The 15952-nt window shown below is 38.8% G+C and overlaps 1 protein-coding gene across 1 annotated transcript in view; it reads right to left on the bottom strand.

Annotated features, from left to right (window-relative positions):
• XRCC4 (X-ray repair cross complementing 4) overlaps positions 1-15952 on the bottom strand; it is a 318042-nt gene that overhangs the window by 16596 nt on the left and 285494 nt on the right. The window contains exon 10 of the transcript XR_007461795.1: positions 12513-12562. The gene's annotated coding sequence lies outside the window, so the exon portion shown is untranslated. The remainder of the gene's footprint in view (positions 1-12512; positions 12563-15952) is intronic.

Genomic DNA, 15952 nt, shown 5'->3' with positions numbered 1-15952 from the left:
GGTGTTTTGTTTCATTGCTTTTATTCCATTAAATGCTTCCTTTTACCTCCCCCCCCCCCCCCCCCCCCCATGCTTCAAACTTAACAACATGATAGCATCAGCCTTGGGTATTAGCCCTCACAGATAGTAATGTTCTTGAAATAAGTTCAGTGGGACATTTTGTAATAACGTTACCCATGTTCTCAGACTCCTATCAGTCTCAGAGGTAGTCATAATAAACACAAACTGAAACCTCAAAATCTTGAGGAAATTCTGGCCTTAAAAAAAAAACTGTCTTTGGAGGTCTCTCTAAAGTTAACGTAATGTTTACAAATTGGGTCAATAATCTATAAAAACAAAAACAGCAATCGTTTGAGAAGATAACTGAGAAACCCCTGTTTATACGGTACTAAAAAATACAAACCTAAAATTTTCCAACAAAAGCAAGGCAGTGATTTCATAAGAATAGGACTCCGAAAGGGGAAACTGATCAGTAAAAGTTTTGGCATTTCAAGTGCTCCATTTCCTTAAATAAAGAGAAATTGGGATTTTGAAAACCGGTTTTGTGGCATTTTCATGAAAGTCTAAAGTTTGTACAGCATGTCTAATGAACATCAGTTCATTTGTTAAAATAGCTTTGAGGCAGTCTTGTTGCCATGTAAAATCTAGTCCTGACTCCAAGTGTTTTCATCTTACTGATATAGCACTTAGAGATACCACGCACTTAGCAATCCTAGGTCACACATCGTGACCTGAAGTGTATATCACAGAGAGCCTCCTCAAGTTCATCTATTTTTGTTACCTCTTGGCCACAAAGCACAATGTGTTTCAGTTTTAATTATTTCTGGAAATTACGATAGCCTGATGAGCTCGTAATGAACACTTTGCACATTCCAGAAATTTCCAACTCAAATATTGATGATTTTCCTTACAACGAATCATCTTAAAAGTTAATTCCCCTGTGGCTTCTACCTTTGAAAACATCTGCTCTTTTAGAACATCTTCTTGCCTTCATATTTTTCACTTCTGTAACTTGCAAACTTCTTTCCCTGTCTCCCACCTTTGTTTATCTAGAAAAAAAGGACCAACACTTCAAGACGTGGATTAAATGTACAGTAGTCCATGAAGATTTTCTGAAGTGACTCCCCTGCTTAGACCCCAACCCCTGCTCCAGCTGCCTGTCAAAATAGCTACTGTAAATTGTGTGCCCTTGCACTATGACATGTATCCCAGAATTGCTACAATTCATGGACTCCATGAGACTTCGCAGGGGCCATGTTTGTACTTGTATCCCAGTTTCTGGAGCAGTGCTTGAAACCTACATATCCTGAAACTTATTAGGTGAAAACGAATGATGAGAAAGAACAAGGCTGGTTTAGATTTTTAGATACTTTTGTTTCCTTCTCAGTCCTCACAATGAAGTAAAATCATTAGTGCACCTATTTTGTCATCATTGAAAAATGAGCCTGGACACAGGGAGCTGAAATAGCAAGGGACTGCCTGGGTTTGAAACATGGCTTCACCGGTTTCCTGGCTAAATAAACTTAGAAAAGTAACTTCATTCATTCTTCTCCCCAAAAAGAATTCCTGGGTCCATTCATGTGTAAAATAGGTATTGTAACACTGTTTACACCTCACAGGATTCTCCTGAGGACTAGAGGATGTCAGATGCACAGGAGGCTTTGCCCAAGGCCCTGAGGTGCAATCAGCTCTTATACATGACAAATAATTAGGTTAGTGTCTCATAAACTATTTGCTATTTATTTATTTTTGGGTGAGCACAAGCTGGGGAGGAGCACAGAGAGGGGGACAGAGGATCCGAAGCAAGCTGCAGGCTAACAGGCTGACAGCAGTGAGCCTTATGTGGGGTTGGAGCTCACCAACTGTGAGATCATGACCTGAGCTGAAGTTGGAGGCTCAAATAACTGAGCCACCCAGGAGCCCCTCTAGCTAAAAAAAAATTGTCACTTTGTGGTGGCTTTTCCTGCTCCTGCTCCTCTTCTCCCCCCAGCGTCTTTATTGAGATACGAGTGACACATAATAATGTGTCCAGAGTTGGAAGATGAAAAAAATTCTGGTGATGGTTGCGACAAACAACATGAACGTACTTAATGTCACTGAACTGTACAGTTAAAAATGATCAAAATGGTAAATTTTCTATCATGTATCTTTTACCACAATATCAAACATTTAAAACATACTTTAAAATGACACACAATAAACTTCACATATTAAAAGTGTACAATATTTTTGGCTACTTTTGACATATGCATACACCTGTGACACCACTGCCCCAGGAAAAACAATGAACATATTCATCATCTCCAAAATATTCCTTGTGTCACTGTGTCATCTGCCCCTCCTCCACCTCTGCCCCCACTCACAGCCAACCACTGATATTCTTTCTATCAGTAATCTATAGATTACTATATATTTTCAGGGCGCCTGGGTGTCTCAGTGGCTTAAGCATCTGACTTTGGCTCATGATCTCGTGGTTTGTGGGTCCCAGCACTGTGTTGGGCTCTGTGCTGACAGCTCACAGCCTGGAGCCTGCGTCAGATTCTGTGTCTCTCTCTTCTGTCCCTCTCTCAAAAATAAATAAATACACATTTAAAAAATTAAATAAAAAAATATGGGTTTTCCAGAATTTTATATAAGGGGAGTATGTACTGTATTTAGTCTGGCTTCTTTCTCTGAGATTTATCCATGCTGTTGTAAGTATCAACAGATTATTCCTTTTAATTGTTGAGTAGAATTCTGTTGTATGTATTTTATCAGTGTGTTATCCATTCATCTCTTGATGGACATTTGGTTGGTGTCCAGTTTTTTAGCCATTGCAAATAAAGATGCTATGAGTAGTCACATACAAATCTAAGGACATATGCTTTCATTCTATTGGGCAAATAAGAGTAAAAGGATTGGATCTCACGGTATGTGTATGTTTAACTTCTTAAAGAAACTGTTAAATTGTCCAAAGTCACTGAGCCCTTTATATGACCACCAGCAGTGACTGAGAGCTTCAGTTCATCCATGGCTTGGACATATGGCACTATGGCCTGGAAACTTTCTTGGCAGTAAATTGGGACAACGGTGGGGCTCACCTTGTTTATTCCCTGTCAGGTATCTCTTATGTTTTCTCACCTGACTTCCAGGTACTTTAAAGCCATTGTTTAATACACTTTGTCCAATTTTCCAGTAATTTCTGGTAAGGGGATAGATCTAGACTCTTTCATTCTACCTTGGTCACAAGTGTAACTCTTACATGCCTTCATTCTTATGATGTGAACACTTTAAATTACCAAGGAAACTAAGAAAGAAACGACCATTAAATGAAATGACAGTCATATCTCATGCTTTCTAATATTTCAGTTTATAGTGGATGCCAAATAATTAGTCTATTATTTATATTGTGTGACATTTGGATTTGGATCTTTATTATCAAGTAGGTTGAACATAAGAAAATGCAATTTCTCACCGATTTATCTAGGGAGAAGAGGAGCAAAAGGGATATATCACTCTATCTTGGCCAGTTAGTTGCTTTTATGCTATTTCATACTAGCATCAGAAAAGAAAAAGGACTATGGAGTTGCTCAGTTCTGAACCTGATCAACTGTAAGAACGTAATAAATGAAGACCGTTACTGATTTGGTTTGGGTAGCTCAGAAACACAATTATACATCAGCTGAACTGCAAGAGATACTTCTAAGGAATGTTCACTTATCCTACTTTATCTCTCCTATGGTTGATCAGGCAATTCTCATCAAATAGGTTTTGTAAAGAACCCACTTGCCTTAGGTGCTCTGGTGGCTGATGAATAGATACCACATTATGCTTTGCATTTTTTCTGGTGTCAACAGAACACTTCATCTGTTAAGAGACTATTTCCTGGCTTTGGGGAGTTAGTTTAAGCTAAATGCAGCCCTCCAATGAACCAAAAGGAACATCAGTCCCTGAGACACTCTGATCTGAGTCACTGGTTATTATTTCAGGGGAAGTCAGAGACAGGAGAGGTCGTGAGCTTCTGGATATGAAGCGTTCTAATTAGTGCACATTTTAGGATCCGGTTCCCTCATGTAACCCTTCCATCTTTGATTTGTTTAGAATGAAGTCCAATTTAGATGAGAAAACTATTGCAGACTCCAGGTGGAATAGCTGACATGTATACATTGAGGTGGTGGGGGTGGAAAGTGACAAACCTTCAGGAGAAGTGAAATGGTTCCCAGAACGTTGAGTAATCTTTGGGGGAGCCTCTCACAGGTGGTGAGTGTCCCGAGGCAAAGAGGAGGCCCTGACTACTAGGTGTTCATTGGTAATAAATCCCTTCAATGCAGGTTCAGACTGGGGATGGCAATGGGGAAGTAAAATACTGTCACTATGTATAAAAGGGCTGCAAATAAATGCACCCGCTTTTCAAGAGCATCAAACATTAACTTTTTTTGGTGCCAGAAGCCCTGAAGTGAGGCAAAACAAAAACAGTGGTAAAGAGTAAAGGGTGAGAAAGAACAGAAAGCTTAAGTGGTATAGGCTGAAGTCTTTAACAACTACAAAGTCAATGTTCTACCATAATTTTTGAAAAATCATTTTTACCTTTTTTCCCCAGTTTTTGGATCATGGCAAAATGCAGATAACATAAAGTACACTATTTTAAATAACCATTTTTAAGTGTACTGCTCAGTGATATTCAGTACATTCGTACTGTTGTGCAAACATCACCACCACCCATCTCCAGAGCTCTTTTCATATTGAAAAAATGAAATTCAATAGCCATGAAACACTAACTCCTCATTCCCCTGTCCCCTCAGCCCCTGGCAACCATCATTTCACTTTCTGTCTCAATAGTTTCGACTATTCCATGCACTTTACAGAGTGAAATGTCTGTCTTTCTGTCAGTACCACACTGTTTTGATTACTATAGCCTTGTGGTAAGCTTTGAAATCAGAAAGTATGAGTTCTCCAGCTTTGTTCTTTTTCAGTATTTTTTGGCTATTCTAGGTTCCTTGAGATTTTTCTCTTTCTGTAAAAAACGTCATTGGGATTTTGAGAGAAGTTGCATTAAATCTACAGATCACTTTGGCTAGCATGACCACTGTAACAATATTAAATTTTCTGTGTCTTCTTTAATTATTTCAGCAATGTTTTGTCATTTTTATTGCACGAGTCCTTCACCTTCTTGGCTATATTAATTCCTAAGTATTTTACTCTTTCTAATGCTATGGTAAATATAATTGTTTTCTTAACTTTGAAGAAGTTCCAGTTTAAGGAGAAAACATTAGAGCAAAATAGTTACGGTCAAAATTTAAAGGTAAATCGGTATTATAATGTATATCTGAGAATCCTTTCTTAAAAAAAAATATGAACACAACTACATGATAGACATTCTATAAATGACAGACATTGATAAAGTATGTAATAACAACATGACTGAACAGCTTTAAATGGTTTTATATTTTCTTAATCACAGTGGTCATATATATGTACAAGCCCTACTAACTACTGAGACTAGATGAGCCATAGATACCCTCCAATATCTCTGTAATCCACAAATTGGCTACCATTATTATATATGGTGTCTGACAAAGTCAGGAAACATAAGAGAAATTTTTGTTTGAACAGTCAATATTTACATTTTCAAATGAAATGCATAATATTTTGTCTTCAACCTCTAGCCAATTTGTCAGGTGCAATATCTCTAAATGTTTATTTATTTTTGCAAGAGACAGAGTGCAAGCAGGGGAGGGGCAGAGAGGGAGGGAGACACAGAATCTGAAGCAGGTTCTAGGCTCTGAGCTGTCAGCACAGAGCCCAACGCAGGGCTCAAACTCACCAACTGGGAGATCATGACCTGAGCCGAAGTCGGTTGCTTAACTGACTGAGCCACCCAGGCGCCCCTCAGGTGCAGTATCTCTAAATTTAAACAATAGTTCCTATTGCTAATCTGTAAAAGAAGTCTCCATACACTATTCTCTCTAGACCTCCAGACTCAAGGATGTTGAAAGATCTGGAAATCCTTCAGCTAAATGCACATATATATACACACACACCTACATACAATAGCCCTACCCAAGAAGGTTTTATCTCAAGTAACCTAGCATTTCCCAAACTTAACATCTTGATGGTAAGCTCCCTGAGGTCATAGACAGTGTATCTCTAGCACCTATTAAAGTACCTGACACACAGAGATGTCAACCCAGATCAGGTGAATGAATGAATGAATGAATGAATGAATGAATAAAGTTTGGGAAACCAATAACTAAACCAGTTTGGTGCTTCCATAGGCCAGAGATCATAAAAAATGTAATTCCAAAGTTAAATCTGTTTTGACACCTGAAACAATCCAGTAACACTATCACTATCCTTTGTAGCCTTTAAGGTCTGGTTAAGTCTCACTACTTCTAAGACTCTTTCTCTTATTACTGCAGTCGTCATCAATCTTCTTCTCTGAAATTTTATAGCACTTTTAGTCTTTACCACATAATTTATACCCTATCTTGTAGAATTCACTATGGCATGTTTGATTTATGGCTATTTGACTTCTGGCTATGCACATTTCTGGTGCTCTGTGAATTATAACTCTCATACGATAACAAGCATGCAGCACACCAATAAACCTCTTATTATTAATAACTATTGTACAATTAATAACTTTACAGCCCTTTATATCAATAAGGTGCATTTAAAACTATTGTCTCATTTGATTTCACAATGGTGGTGCAGTGGATATTAGTGCAATTATTCCCTTTTTGTAGATGGTGCAACTAAGAACCGAAGAAGTTAAATAATGTTTCAGTGATTAGATATTTGTTAGATTATGGACTAAACCCAGCATCTATGACATCCAAAGCCCATTTATTTGCCTCCCTGTCTGTTTTCTGACTGAAAACAGAAGTAAGCCTTGCTCTGACATTCAGAATACATACAATTCTCCAGTCTTTCTGCCCTTCACAACTTTTATCCCAGAAACTAGTTTCTAGACAATCAGTGATTCAAGAGGCTGAAAGGAGAGAGAGAAAGAAAGAGGAAGTAGAGAGAAGTCCAAGGGAAGTAAAGAAAGGAAAAGATACTAAGAAGTACAGACCCAGACTGGAAGACTCTAGGCCTATCTGGCCAGCAGATGTGTTTTGTTTGGCCACCACAGAGCGTTTTTTAAAAGAGTGAGTTCATTGCCAACTTTTAAAATGGCAAGTGTTCTCATCTATATTTCTGGCCTCTCTTGAAAATATGAAATGAAAGGCAGATTAGTCTCAAATTTCTGCATGGTGATAATTTGCTCGAGCTGAGTAGTGACTGCTCCGTCAAGACAGAGAGTGCACCTTCCAGTCCCAACCCTGTCTCTGGTTTAACTCCAGGTAGCATCACTCTTCCAGCCTCTCCAGGGACTTGCAGCTGTTTCTTCTGCATAAAGAAATACAATGGGCTTTATTTTATGCCCATCTCTGACTTTCTATAGATATCTTCAGCTTTAATTTATTTATTTTAATCACCCACATCCTGATCAGAGGGCTACCTGAAGTCACACGCTTTCTTAGCCAAATAAATTCATGCGTTGAACAAATATTTACTGAGTGCCTACTATGTACCCAGAATTGTTTAGGAATCAATTTCATTAATTCAAAGTCATACCTTAGGTTTCCTCTGAAATGACTAATGATTACAAACAATTACTACCTGGTAATGAGTCAGTCTTATGGCTAAAATACAAACACTTTTAATTATGCACATTCAGGATCAAGTTTTGACAATGATTTGGCCATAAAATCCAAGCATCGCTTTAAGGATTCTAAAACGATCAAGTAACACTGGAGTAGATCAAGGTGCCCCAAAGGATTGGTTTGGATATTCTAAAGATTTGTGATTTTGTTTCTGAACTGTGCTACATGTAAGAAAAACAATACAAGTTTTTAATTGGGTTTGCCTCAAGAAGTCAGACAGACTTTGGTTTGAAGATAACAGATGAACCAAAGCTTATTCCTTAATTCCTTAATGTGTTACCTAAAACTTTGAATAAATGGAAAGGTGAGAGCAAAGCAGGTACACAGGGATAAATGTCCCTGAATCTTATTTTCATCCCCAGACATCTCTTCAAAGCTGCTATCACACTCTATGTAGAAATTCTGCTGAATTTAATTAATCATATATGGCTCTACCTTTAATTTCTGATTTATTACAGGAAAGGTAAGGCAAGAAACTATGGTAAGTAAGATGAGACCATCAAAAAGATCTCAAGTAGGGGCGCCTGGGTGGCTCAGTCGGTTGAGTGTCCGACTTCGGCTCAGGTCATGATCTCACAGCTCATGATTTCAAGCCCCGCGTTGGGCTCTGTGCTGACAGCTCAGAGCCTGGAGCCTGCTTCGGATTCTGTGTCTCCCTTTCTCTCTGCCCCTAACCCACTCACATTCTGTCTCTGTCTCTCTCAAAAATAAATAGACATCCAAAAAAAAAAAAATTAAAAAAAAAAAAAAGACCTCATGTAACTAATCACCATGTGTATTTGTATCTTGTGGCTGCCATAACCAGTTAATAGAAACATAATAGTTTAGAACAACAGAAACTTATCTTCCTAGTTATGGATTAGAAGTGTACACCCAGAAGTCAAGGTGCTGGCAATGCCACTCTCCCTCTGAAAGCTCTAGTGGAGAACAACACTTGCCCCTCCCAAATTCTTATGGTTCTAGGGGTTCCTTGGTTTATGGCTATAAAATTCAAATATCTGCTTCTCTCTTCACATGACCTTTTCCTTTGTGTCTGTGTCTCTTCCTCTGTCTCTTTTTTTTTTTTTTTTTAATTTTTTTTTTTCAACGTTTTTTATTTATTTTTGGGACAGAGAGAGACAGAGCATGAACGGGGGAGGGGCAGAGAGAGAGGGAGACACAGAATCGGAAGCAGGCTCCAGGCTCGGAGCCATCAGCCCAGAGCCTGACGCGGGGCTCGAACTCACAGACTGCGAGATCGTGACCTGGCTGAAGTCGGACGCTTAACCGACTGCGCCACCCAGGCGCCCCTTCCTCTGTCTCTTAAAAAGACACTTGTCATGAGATTATCAGGGTAAACCAGGATAATCTCATTTTAAAACCATTAACTTAATTACATGTTCAAAGACCCTTTTTTCTAAATAAGGTCACATTCATAGGTTCCAGGGGTTAAGATATGGACATATTTGTTTTTGTCTGTTCACTGTTTGGACTGACTATACTATGTTTGAGCTCTTGATGAACCTTTTAGAAACATTTATACCATACAGAAATACTATTAAACTCAATTCAATGTAATGCTCGTGGTTAATTCTATAAAGGGTTTAGCATCAAGTCCTTGGTCAACAACACAAGCTTTAATTCCACCATTATTTCTACAGAAAAAATTAGATGTGATTTATGACATGCCTGCTTATCTGTTTCTTGTAAATATTTAAATGTAAGTTTTGCCAAACAACGTGAGCTCTGAGAATACAAGAATTGTGCCTTATATTTATTTCTATTTTCTACTCAACACTGAAGATAGTCTAATGTATATAGATAGATATTTATTATATGCTTATTGATTAGTACGTTAATTTGAAATTAGTCTTTGTGGTCTCTGTAGAGATTTTGCTAAGGGTATGAATGTACTGGAGGAACAAGGACAGCTTCTGTATGACAGAATATTTTCCTTGGGGTCAGGGGGAAGCATGATCAAGGCTAGCTCTAGGTGTATAAATTCATTTTTTCCCCAATGGGTCCTTCTTATTTGGCTGTTTGCATCGACCTACATACCAGCTTCCAGAAGGTACAGGTAAGAAGAGCAAGCCTATAAAGTCTGTTCAAGAGCAGAGATACAAGAGTATGGCCTAGAAATCTTGACAGAATCCTTTGAATGATTTAGTTAGGACTGAGGCTCTACAGAATTGGCACTGGGAACTATGTCTATAGAACTCAGGGAGAGTGTATTAGTATTTTAGTTGGAACTGCTCTGAACAACTTTCTTGGAAGGAAGGAAAAAAGGAAGGGAGGAAGGAGGGAGGGTTGAAGAGAACTTGTGTGAATAGATATTAGGATCAATAGAAGAGTTATTTTTAGGTTCAGAGAATTTCAAAAATTTTTTTAGACATAGTAAGAGATTTCAGAGAAAGACTAATTAAAAGTCTGTAGAGAAGTGAAGAAATTTTGCACTGGGTTGGAAGAGTAGCAAACAGAAATTAAAATAGCAGAATGTCATAAGCTGGCTAGAGGTACTTAGTAGCAGAGAAAAACTGATGAAAAAGGAAAAAAATAAATGATTGTGGAGAAGGCTGGAGAAATATAGTGCCTCAGTGTTGCAATTACTAAAGGAATAGCTAGCTGGCCAGTCTGGGGTTGCTGGAAGGAATCATTAGTGCTGGTTAAATGAATAAATTCTTGCACTAGAATAATAAAGTAACTTAGAGGCATCAGAAGTTGGGCTGAAGATTTGCAGCGATCCTCTTGATATTTCATTCATTAACCCAGAATATCTTCTCCTAAGCTTCTTTGAACTTCCATTGACAGAACATAGGGACATTTTTTTCCACATTGGAGAAAGAAAACCTACTACAATCATATCCTTTTGTTCATTTTAAGTAGAGGTCTCTTAGATTTCCTTAAGCTTAGTAAAAACATTATCCAGGCGAAGATTCCACTTTACATGGAAATAACTACTAATCCAAAGCCCTAGATTAGTGTCTAAATGGTTTTCCTTTAAACTAGGAAAATTGTAAAACTCTGAACATTTGGTGAGGAACTGGATGAAAGGCTGGGCTCTCTAGACAGTTGTGCTTGGGAGACATGTGAAGTCTACTATCCCTTTTCTGTCTGTCTAGCCAAGGCGTCTCTGAATGCTCAAGGATTGTTTTCAAACCAGATTGATAAGAGGCTAAAAAGACCCAGTCTAAGTTTGCTGGACCTTATCTTTTTCTCCTTAAAATGCCTACTGCACTGTAAATGTGAAACACAACTAGGTAAAAATGAAATCAAACGTGGTCAAAATAAACATGTTTTCCCTTACCAAGATGAATATTACTGTGATTTTTTAGTAGCAGAAGCAATGACAAAGTTGAGATGTGCGTCAGGTGGACGAAGGAGAAACTAGGGGTAAGACCCATGGGCTACAGAGAGAGAACAAAGCTCCCTCTTGTTCCAGAGGGGAGGGCACTGCCTAGGGACATGTCCACTAGGTGGCGATTCATCTCTTATATTCATCCTAAAATTGAAGGCCTGATCTGCTAAACATTATAATGGGCGTGAGAAAGGAAAATATGGATCATTTACTTTAAAAATCACTTTTCTCTGAAAATCAGTTTTGAATAATGGTGAGAACTATCCAGATACCTCTTTTAGGGTGAAAATTGAGTCCTACCATTTTGGAAGATTTCATAATCAAGGTTCTGAGTATTAGAGTTGAAGAACTTTGAAGCCGAAAGCAATCTTAGAAGTCATCCCAACAATTATCCTTGCTTTGCAAATGAAAATACCGAGGACCAAAAATATCAAATCATTTGCCTAAGATTACAGTATTACACAGTAAGAGAACCAGAATTAGACTCTATATCACTTGAGTCATCCTGGTCCAGGTTAAAAGCCTTTGTCAATAAAGGTACCTATATGTCTGTTAAATTCTAGGCACAGTCCTAGATTCTAGGGATGCAAAAATAGCACTCGTCTTCAATCACCCCTTATAGTATGGTTGGAGAAACACATAATTGAATAGGCAATAGCAATGCAGAGTGCATTAAATAAGGGCTGGTGATGGTGTCTGCCTGGTTCCAGAGCAGAATGTGTCATAGGACAAAGAAGCACAGGCCCTTAAAAAAGCGAGGCAACACTGAATGTTTGGGAGAGGAGGTGACTTCAGAAGCTGGCTAGGGACTCTAACAAAGGCAAAGGTTAGGTATCACAAGCCAGCGGTTTGATGAGAAGTAAGACACTTAGTGCCAGCGGTTAACCGCAGGCGGTGCCATAACCCCAAGCTCCAGGACCCACGTTGGAGTCAGGTTGCCTCACAAATCACAAGCCCAGGCAAGTGGGTAGAGACCAGAAGATGGGCAGGATGCAGTAAGCCAGAGGGCCAGGCAAAGTAGTGAGGAAAACATCTTGATAAGGAAGCTGAACAGCAGTTGATCAGGTAACAGAGTAAGGATACAAGAATCTGGTGTGCAAGTCTATTTTGTATTAGTCAAGAAGCTTCTGATACACATTTTGCTGGGACAAGAAATAGTTCCAAGACATGAGCAGCTCAGAATCTGTTGGCAAGTTCTACACAAGTAGAACTCCACTCATTCTTTCTGTTTCTCTTGATAAAGCTATACAGAGAGGGATTCCATTTACTCACCTGGCAAGTGCACCCAGCCATGGCATTATTCTCATCAAAAGCTTAACGAAACCAGTATGCAAAATCTCAAAAACTCATGCTCATCTTAAAACATATTTAGGAAGGCTGATGAAAGGGAGAGGAGGGAAGGTATTAGATAGAGTAGGTACCTGGCCCCTTTTGAAAAGAAACTGTCTAGGAGTCCATTTATGGAGAATCTCTAGCTGTGCAAAACTTACCACATACACGCGGCTAGAAACAGTTTCCAATCGAGAGGAAGCACTGGGTCCTGGGAAAGACAGAAGCAAAACCACGGAGTGAATTGTGTGTGAGGAAGACAAGTTCTTCCTTTATCACAGAAAATGAATGCCAACTCAGGCCAAGAGTAACCCACTCCTGCACACATTGTGCCTGTGGATGTTGCAATATTTGCCTGTTTTCTCTTTCAGGGAATGAGCTTTTCAGACTCCAAAGAGATGCCCCAAAGAGATGTTCAGTCTCAAACCTGAACAGTGTAAACATGGCGAAGCAAGGCACCACTAGGGCAAAACAGAATTTTCTGTTGGATGCTGACTATATTCATTATCTCTAACTTTTGTCTTGAAATGTTTCACTCAAACCAAATATAAATCTTGGCTGGTTGTTGGTTTGAATTTACCAGGACTGTTCAAATTTGTTTGGAATATGCCATTTACTTAGAATATTAATTTCTGAAGATATGATTTACTATGTCCTTATCCTCCAAAAACACTATGGGATTATTTTATTATTATTATTAAGTTTACTTGTTGATTTTGAGAGTGAGAACACAAATGGGGGAGGGGCAGAGAGAAGGAGAGACAGAATTCCAAGAAGGCTCTATGCCATCAGGACAGTCCGATACGGGGCTCAAACTCACAAACTGTGAGATCATGACCTGAGCCAAGATCAAGAATTGGACGTTTAACTGACTGAGACACCCAGGTGCCCCTGGGATCATTTTAATGAATAACTCAATATGTCATGGGTCTTGGGAAGGGCTCATGTGTTGCTGACCCTTCTAAATTTTTTTTAATGTTTATTTATTTTTTTGAGGGAGACAGAGACAGAATGTGAGTGGGTTAGGGGCAGAGAGAGAGAGGGAGACACAGAATTTGAAGCAGGCTCCAGGCTCCAAGCCATCAGCACAGAGCCCAATGCGGGGCTCGAACTCACAAAGCTGTGAGATCATGACCTGAGCTGAAGTCAGACGCTCAACCGACTGAGCCACCCAGGCGCCCCAATGACACTTCTATTTCTTTACCGATATAAGATATGGTATTTTGTCTTATAATCGCTCATTAGTTTTATGTTTTATACTTTTCTTCATTACATTTCACAATACCAAAAAAAAAGGGTTTAAAAAATGTTATGGTCTATGTTTTTAAATCTGTGAGCCCCTTCAAAAAACTCAGTGAAGTGCTAGCAAACTCAATAGTGGTATTCCATGAGATTCACTGGCAATGAAAAACTAGTTTTCAACTATGCAATAATTTCTTTTTTTAGTTCCATTTTAAAGGTAAAATATTTTAATGTATATTTCCACTGTCTCTGTTTAAGTGACTTGAAAACACTTCACCAATATATTTTTGCTTTCCCTAGACTCCTGACACCCAGGTGAGCCCAGTTAACCATATCATATAAATTAAGACAATGGGAATTTTGAAATTAATTTTTTCATGTTTAAACTCTACCTTTTGGCTAGTATCCAAAATCTATAAAGAGCTCATCAAACTCCACACCCGAAAAACAAATAACCCAGTGAAGAAATGGGCAGAAAACATGAATAGACACTTCTCTAAAGAAGACATCCGGATGGCCAACAGGCACATGAAAAGATGTTCAACGTCGCTCCTTATCAGGGAAATACAAATCAAAACCACACTCAGATACCACCTCACGCCAGTCAGAGTGGCCAAAATGAAGAAATCAGGAGACTATAGATGCTGGAGAGGATGTGGAGAAACAGGAACCCTCTTGCACTGTTGGTGGGAATGCAAATTGGTGCAGCCGCTCTGGAAAGCAGTGTGGAGGTTCCTCAGAAAATTAAAAATAGACCTACCCTATGACCCAGCAATAGCACTGCTAGGAATTTATCCAAGGGATACAGGAGTACTGATGCATAGGGGCACCTGTACCCCAATGTTTATAGCGGCACTCTCAACAATAGCCAAATTATGGAAAGAGCCTAAATGTCCATCAACTGATGAATGGATAAAGAAATTGTGGTTTATATACACAATGGAATACTACGTGGCAATGAGAAAAAATGAAATATGGCCTTTTGTAGCAACATGGATGGAACTGGAGAGTGTGATGCTAAGTGAAATAAGCCATACAGAGAAAGACAGATACCATATGGTTTCACTCTTATGTGGATCCTGAGAAACATAACAGAAACCCATGGGGGAGGGGAAGGAAAAAAAAAAAAAAGAGGTTAGAGTGGGAGAGAGCCAAAGCATAAGAGACTGTTAAAAACTGAGAACAAATTGAGGGTTGATGGGGGGTGGGAGGGAGGGCAGGGTGGGTGATGGGTATTGAGGAGGGCACCTTTTGGGATGAGCACTGGGTGTTGTATGGAAACCAATTTGACAGTAAATTTCATATATATAAAAAAAAAAAAAAACAACTCTACCTTTTGATCTCTCATTTCTCAGTTTTGGACTTTCTCTCTGAGGAATGTGTTCCTGGCATAGTGCTATCTGCCATTCATTCATGTCAGAAAAGTTAGTTGATTTCTCCAAAAGCGTTTATCCTCTGTTAACCTACTCCAGGTCTGTTAGTGACAGACCATGAGACTCGGGGGCTCCAGATCCGTATTCGCTACACCAGATCTGAGTTTTTAATCCTTTCCTGAATGTTCTGCTAGTTTAAACTGGTTTCCCCGTCTCCCTTTGTTAGACTGCGTATGTATCTCCTCTATACAATACCAGAAACAATCCATGTGAGTCTTACACTGCCAAGTTTAGATTCAATCAAAATTTGTGGTTTTTGTTTCAAACCAACTTGAACCTTTGGTGTTTGGGACTGTTTAATTTTGGCACAGTTTTCTTCCTGTTTCCAAGAATGACCTATTACTAGGCTCAAAGTCTTCTTGCCTATCTAGCGAGTTCTTAGAAAGCAAATTGTCGTTGAGTGTGTGAATTTAGTAGGTTAAACATTCAGGATAATGAAATAAAGTGTGGAGGAATCTAATAAGGAACACAAAGAAAATGTACTTGAGAAAAATCATTTGTATTTAACAAAAGTCCAAAATATCCAGAAATAGCTTATAATTTTATATATTTAAAATACTAAAGAGAAAAAAACCTAGTCCTTTTTTTAAATAACTTTTTTAATGTTTTTATTTATTTTTGAGAGAGAGGGAAAGGGAGAGGGAGAGAGACAGAGAATCTGAAGCAGGCTTTGTGGTGTCAGTGCAAAGCTTGACATGGGGCTCAGACCCACAAACCATGACATCATGACCTGAACCCAAGTCAGATGCTCAACCAACTGAGCCATCCAGGCGCTCAAAACCTACCCCTTAAAATTGACCTCAAAGGGTTTTACTGTCAGGGAAAGTCTGAAATAATTTTATTTAGTTTATTGAGAAAAAAAAAAAAGGTCAGGTTAGAAATCAGGATATACAAATGAAAATTTTCCCTGCTAATAACCAACTACT

This window comes from Panthera uncia, assembly GCF_023721935.1.
Source record: "Panthera uncia isolate 11264 chromosome A1 unlocalized genomic scaffold, Puncia_PCG_1.0 HiC_scaffold_17, whole genome shotgun sequence".
NCBI classification, from domain to species: Eukaryota; Metazoa; Chordata; class Mammalia; order Carnivora; family Felidae; genus Panthera; species Panthera uncia.
Note: the sequence above shows the minus strand (reverse complement) of the source record. Positions and strands in the feature narration are given on the sequence as shown.